Genomic DNA, 5,780 nt, shown 5'->3' on the forward strand with positions numbered 1-5,780 from the left:
AGCCTGAGATTACGAGGTTCTTTAAAGTGTGGCCACTTTTCCTCTATGTCCATAAATGTTGAACCATCTACAGGCATTCGAATAATGTCATCTCGACTTCTATTGTGTGCATGGTAATCCATAAATTGTGCCAAGCTAGTGCACTTGAATAATCGTTGCATACATGGAATAATGGGAATATAGCGAGGAACCTTGCAAGGAAACCTTTTTTTTATTTGATCTGTTTGATATCTACTGATATGACATTTTGGGCATTTAGTTCGAAATTCATATTGTTTCTGATATATAATATGATCATTGGGACAAGCATCTATTGCTTGATACTCCATTCCAATATCTTTCATAACGGTAGATAATTCTTGGTATGAGCAAGGTAGAATATTTGATGGTGGTAACAAAAACTCACCTATCAGTCTATAGCAAAAAATAATAATTTATTAATATAAATAATATTTATGGTACAACATGATTCACAGTTTATTATGACATATATGACATACCTTAACATACGTGACATTGTTATGTTGGATAAACCATTCATAACCTTCAAGTTCACCAACAACAATACATCAGAGAGAAGAGTTGCCTGCTAGCCTTTGTAAAGGGCCTCAGATGCCTTCTCAAGTAGAGGGACATCATGAAAAACATCAAGGTCATCTTCATCATCATGATCGGCTGTGCGAGTACTAAATGAGCCCTGGATCAATGTATTTGTACCATCATCTTCAATTGTGTTTTCTGGCTCATGATCATCATCTTCCATGGGATCATTATCTTCAGCTTTGATATTCACACCTCCATGTTTGTCCACTTCAAAAACCATATTCTCAGGGTTGTGTTGATCCATACCATGTGCTCCGGGGTGCTCGACTTATATAAAATTGATAAACATAAATAAACCGTGATCATGATCTCATCATCATGTGATTTATTATGTATATAAATTGTTAAAACGATATAATGAAAAACTTACCAATGGATGATAATCATGTCCACCTTCAATGTGACTATGTAGCCTACAATGTTTCTTCGTTGTTTTGATTAGAAGTCTTGTAGTCTTTAACCCCTTACAAATTTTGCACGGACAATAACATTTTCCATCACCTTTTCTTTTCAAGTTAGACCACAATCTAGCAATTGTCTCCTTATTTCGTTGTTTGTTTATATTGTCTGACATGGTCTTTCTTCATAGGAAAAAAAATTGGGCTATAGAACTAGTTATATAGAAGTTGAAATGTTAGTTATGAAATCACGTTTCAGTATAATATACCGAATCAAATTACTTGAAAATAGAAATTATCATCATTGAACCAAAACCATCTAACTCTTCTTTTTCATCTCAAAACATATCTAATGGATTTGTGATATGCAATCCTTGTATAAGATATTAAGTTGACTGATGTCTAATTGGGGTAATCCATGAGTGTATAATGTGAATTCAGTATCCTAAACATTGGAGAGACCTTATCTGACTTGCCTAATCAATGTGGTTGCTGTCCTAATATGAAATACTGAGTTCTACCCTTGCCTCTGCATCAAACTTCTCACATCATGTTTCTTAAAAAAAAAACACTAATATGAATTGAGCCAACACCATGAGGATAGGGTCAAGTATCAATATGGCAACTAATCATAATACGTGAAGATGTGGTTCACACATAAGTGTTGGCTCTCAACAATGCCACACTTCCAAAATTGTCATTCTCAAGACTTGTCCTATTGGGTGAGCACTCATTGATGGCCACAAGGCCAAATCAATGTATGTAGGCTTCGAACTCCTAACTCTAGGCTAGGAGGACCTTACAGAATGTCTATGAACACTCACTTGGTCTAGGGGTTTCACTAGAGATATTGAATAGGAGGACCTAGAATAACCATCACTAGAGATATTGAATAAGAGATAGACTTCTACTGTTGCATTAAAAGCATTGGCATGTTCTTCATCTATTGATGTAAACTCTCTGTGATGCCACCACAACCAACAAAGGTGTAAGAAGTTTTTTGCAATGCATGGATTTTTAGGATTGTCCTTTGAGAAAAAAAAATCAAAGTCTGGAAGCAGGCTCTGCTAGCTCCTAAGGGAATCTTGATGAAAAATAACTGTAAAGTATTTGGGCGAGCTTATATGCAAAAACTCATGCTTCTTGATGGGTTTATGTACATAAATAAGCACGAATTAAGTGGTAAAGGGGCTTATGGAAACAAGAGGGATAGAGAGGCAGTGGAAGTGAAAACTTCTAGTGTTGTGCTTGCTTCATCTCAGAATGGGAATGGCGAAGGTGCTGTAAGAGGAGCTAAGAAGGGTGTTGGAAGAAGTGGGGGTGTTTACATTCCCCCATTTAAGATGGCTCAAATGATGAAAGATGTGGAAGACAAGAGCAGTGTGGAATACCAATGCATGACATGGGATGCCCTTTGGAAGAGTATCAATGGGTTAGTAAACAAGGTAAATGCATCTAACATCAAGAACATCATTCCAGAGTTGTTTGCAGAGAATCTCATCCATGGGAGGGGTCTATTTTGTAGGTCTTGTATGAAATCCCAAATGGCATCCCCTAGATTTATAGATGTTTTTGCTACATTGGTTGCTATGGTAAATACAAAATTTCCTGAAGTTGGCAATCTGCTTTTGCGAAGAATTATTTTGCAGCTTAAGAGGGCATACAAATGCAATAACAAGCACATGTTGATAGCACCAACCAAATTCATAGCTCATTTAGTGAATCAACAAGTTGCACATGAGATCATTGCCTTGGAACTTCTCACCCTTTTACTAGAGAACCCCATAGATGACAGTGTAGAGGTTGCTGTTGGGTTCATGAAAGAATGTGGTTCTTTGTTGCAAGACCTTTCACCCAAAGGTCTCTATGGGATTTTTGAAATATTTAGAGGTATTCTCCATGAGGGGGAAATTGACAAACAAGTACAGTTTTTAATTGAAGGCCTTTTTGAAATTCACAAAGTGAAGTTTGAGGGTCATCCAACTGTGCGTCCAGAATTGGACCTTGTAGAGAAAGAAGATCAGTTAACACATGAAGTTTTCCTAGAAGATGAACTTGATCAAGAAGTTGGTTTGGATGTTTTCAAGCCAAATCTTGATTTCTTAGAGCATGAGGCAACCTATAAAAAACAGAAGAAAGATATCCTTGGAGATGCTTCTTCAGATGAAGCAGAAGGGGAGAATGATTCAGGTGATGATTCAGATGATGATGATGATGATGATGATGATGAAGAGGAAGGTGAGGAAGCACTGAGAATACAGGATGTGATAGAGACAAACTTGGTCAATTTAAGATGTACAATTTATTTGACAATCATGTCAAGTGTTGATTTTGAAAAAGCTGGTCATAAGCTACTAAAGATCAAGCTTGAACCTAGTAAAGAGATGGAATTATGCATCATGCTATTAGAATGCTGCAGTCAAGAGAGAACATACCTTCATTATTATGGTCTTCTTGGGCAAAGATTCTATATGATCAATAAAATTTATTAGGAATTTTTTGATAAGTGTTTTGTACAATAGTATTCTATGATACACAAACTGGAAACAAATAAACTACGTAATGTTGCAAAGTTTTTTGCCCACTTACTTGGCACAGATGCTCTTCCATGGTATTGTCTTGGTTATATACATCTAATAGAGGAAGATACTACTTCCTCTTCCCATATTTTTATAAAGATTCTCTTCCAGGATCTGGCAGAGTAGCTTGTTATATTGTTACTTAATGAAAGGTTGAACTATCCAACAATATAGGAGTCTTTTGATTCAATTTTTCCAAAGGACAATCCCAAAAATTCATGGTTTTCTATCAATTTCTTTACTTCTATTGGTCTTGGTGGTATCACTGAGAGTTTACGTGAGTATTTGAAGAATATGCCAAGGCTTATAATGCAACAACAAAAGTCTATTCCTTAGTCAGATGAATCTACCTCTAATGCCGATTCTTCTAGTTCATCAAGTTCATCAGATTCTGATACATCAGACTTAGATTTTGAGAGTGAAACTGACAGTGAGAGCAGTAAGGAGTCACCAAGAAAGAAAAATAATTCAAAGCATGACAATGAGTATGAAAAAACAAGAAGAAAGAAAAGGGTGAGGGCATTTGACTCGGAGGATGAAAGTGACAGTGAAAAAATCAGAAGGAAAAAGAAAAAGAATTAAAAATCTTTCTAGTCAATTATTCAAGGCTCCAGTAGACACCATTTTCCTAGACTGTGACAAGCAAAAGATCACTCTCAAGTGCTTTGGTTTTGTAACAGATGATTATAAGATGCTATAATTTTGTCTTATGTATTTTAATAGCCACAGGTTTTAGAGTTCTGTACTTGACAGGTAATGGATAAACAATGTTAGGAGGAGAAAATATTAAAGGCCAACTGCAGATTGTGATAATACTAGATCAATGAATCCTATTATTTATTGAGTATTTCTTGTTTTCCATGTTGTGTGATGTACCATAAGAAAACTAGAAATCTAAATTCAATAAGATGCTTTGTGCTTAGATATTACTTTGAAAATGTCTTTTGTATCTCCCCATGGATTTGGGTATATGCTACTGCCTGGGTTTTGTCTCTTTACTGTCTCCTTGATGTCAAATGCCATCCATGAGCATACATATGACATACCCAATGTATGAAGACCTTGAGTAATCAGACAAACCTTATATTCTCATCAATAAAACTATAATGCCTATTCCTTCTATAGATGGTCAGGTTTGCATTGAGACCAGTATAATCAATACCATTTCAACATTGACATTGTACCCAGTATTGATTTGATACCCGTGTTGTGAATGAGTAAACAAAATAATTGATCCCTGACAAAAATTCCTTAAAACTGATAGCTTTATTACCTTTCGAGTTACAATTGTTGAAAGCTAGATATACTCACTTCTGGATTATGATAAATAGCAAAATTGTAATATTAATCTTATAATGATATAAAATATTCTGGGATATAATCTTCTATTTACAGGAAAGATACTGCACCTGCCTCCATACAAAAGAAACAATCAGACATAAACCCATCAAGAAGCATGAGTTTTTGCATATAAGCTCGCCCAAATATTTTACAGTTATTTTTCATCAAGATTCCCTCAGGAGCTGGCAGATCTTGCTTCCATACTTTAATTATGTTTTCTCAAAGGACAATCCTAAAAATCCATGCATTGCAAACAACTTTTTACACCTTTGTTGGTTGTGGTGGCGTCATAGAGAGTTTACATAAATAAATGAATAACATGCCAATGCTTTTAATGCAACAATAGAAGTCTATCTCTTATTCAATATCTCTAGTGAAACCCCCATGATCTTTTGTTGGAGTAGAATTTGTTATATTCTAGAAAGGATCTTGTTCTTTGTTGATGGGATATTCATCTACCTCGGGAAATAATTATTCTTTTATCCAACAAGAAGTGGAACTAAATGAAGATCTATCACCATGAAATGAATCCTCAAAAGGATTACTATAGTTAGTTTTGGTAGATAATGATCTGGGTAAAATCCTAATGTGGCTTTAGGAAACATTACGTACTAGCTTAGCATACTCTAACAACTTTGGTGCGACATGCTACATCCAATTAAGTCTCCATTGGTATCTCTATTGTGTTTATGATCTCTAGATTTATGATCTCTATAATATAACAATCCCATAATTATGTTTCAATGCATCTATACCACAACACAAACATCATGCTAGTGTTCAGCAATAGCAATTGATATCCTAATTATAGAATGTGAAATATGCACATAACTATGAATAAAGATCACTAGTACATTTG

General features: G+C 35.1%; 1 pseudogene; it reads left to right on the forward strand.

Moving 5' to 3' along the window:
* The first annotated feature begins 2,311 nt into the window (after nucleotides 1-2,311).
* LOC131044796 (uncharacterized) lies at nucleotides 2,312-4,036 on the forward strand (annotated as a pseudogene).
* Nucleotides 4,037-5,780: the final 1,744 nt, after the last annotated feature.

Source organism: Cryptomeria japonica, chromosome 8, assembly GCF_030272615.1.
Source record: "Cryptomeria japonica chromosome 8, Sugi_1.0, whole genome shotgun sequence".
Lineage (NCBI taxonomy): Eukaryota > Viridiplantae > Streptophyta > Pinopsida > Cupressales > Cupressaceae > Cryptomeria > Cryptomeria japonica.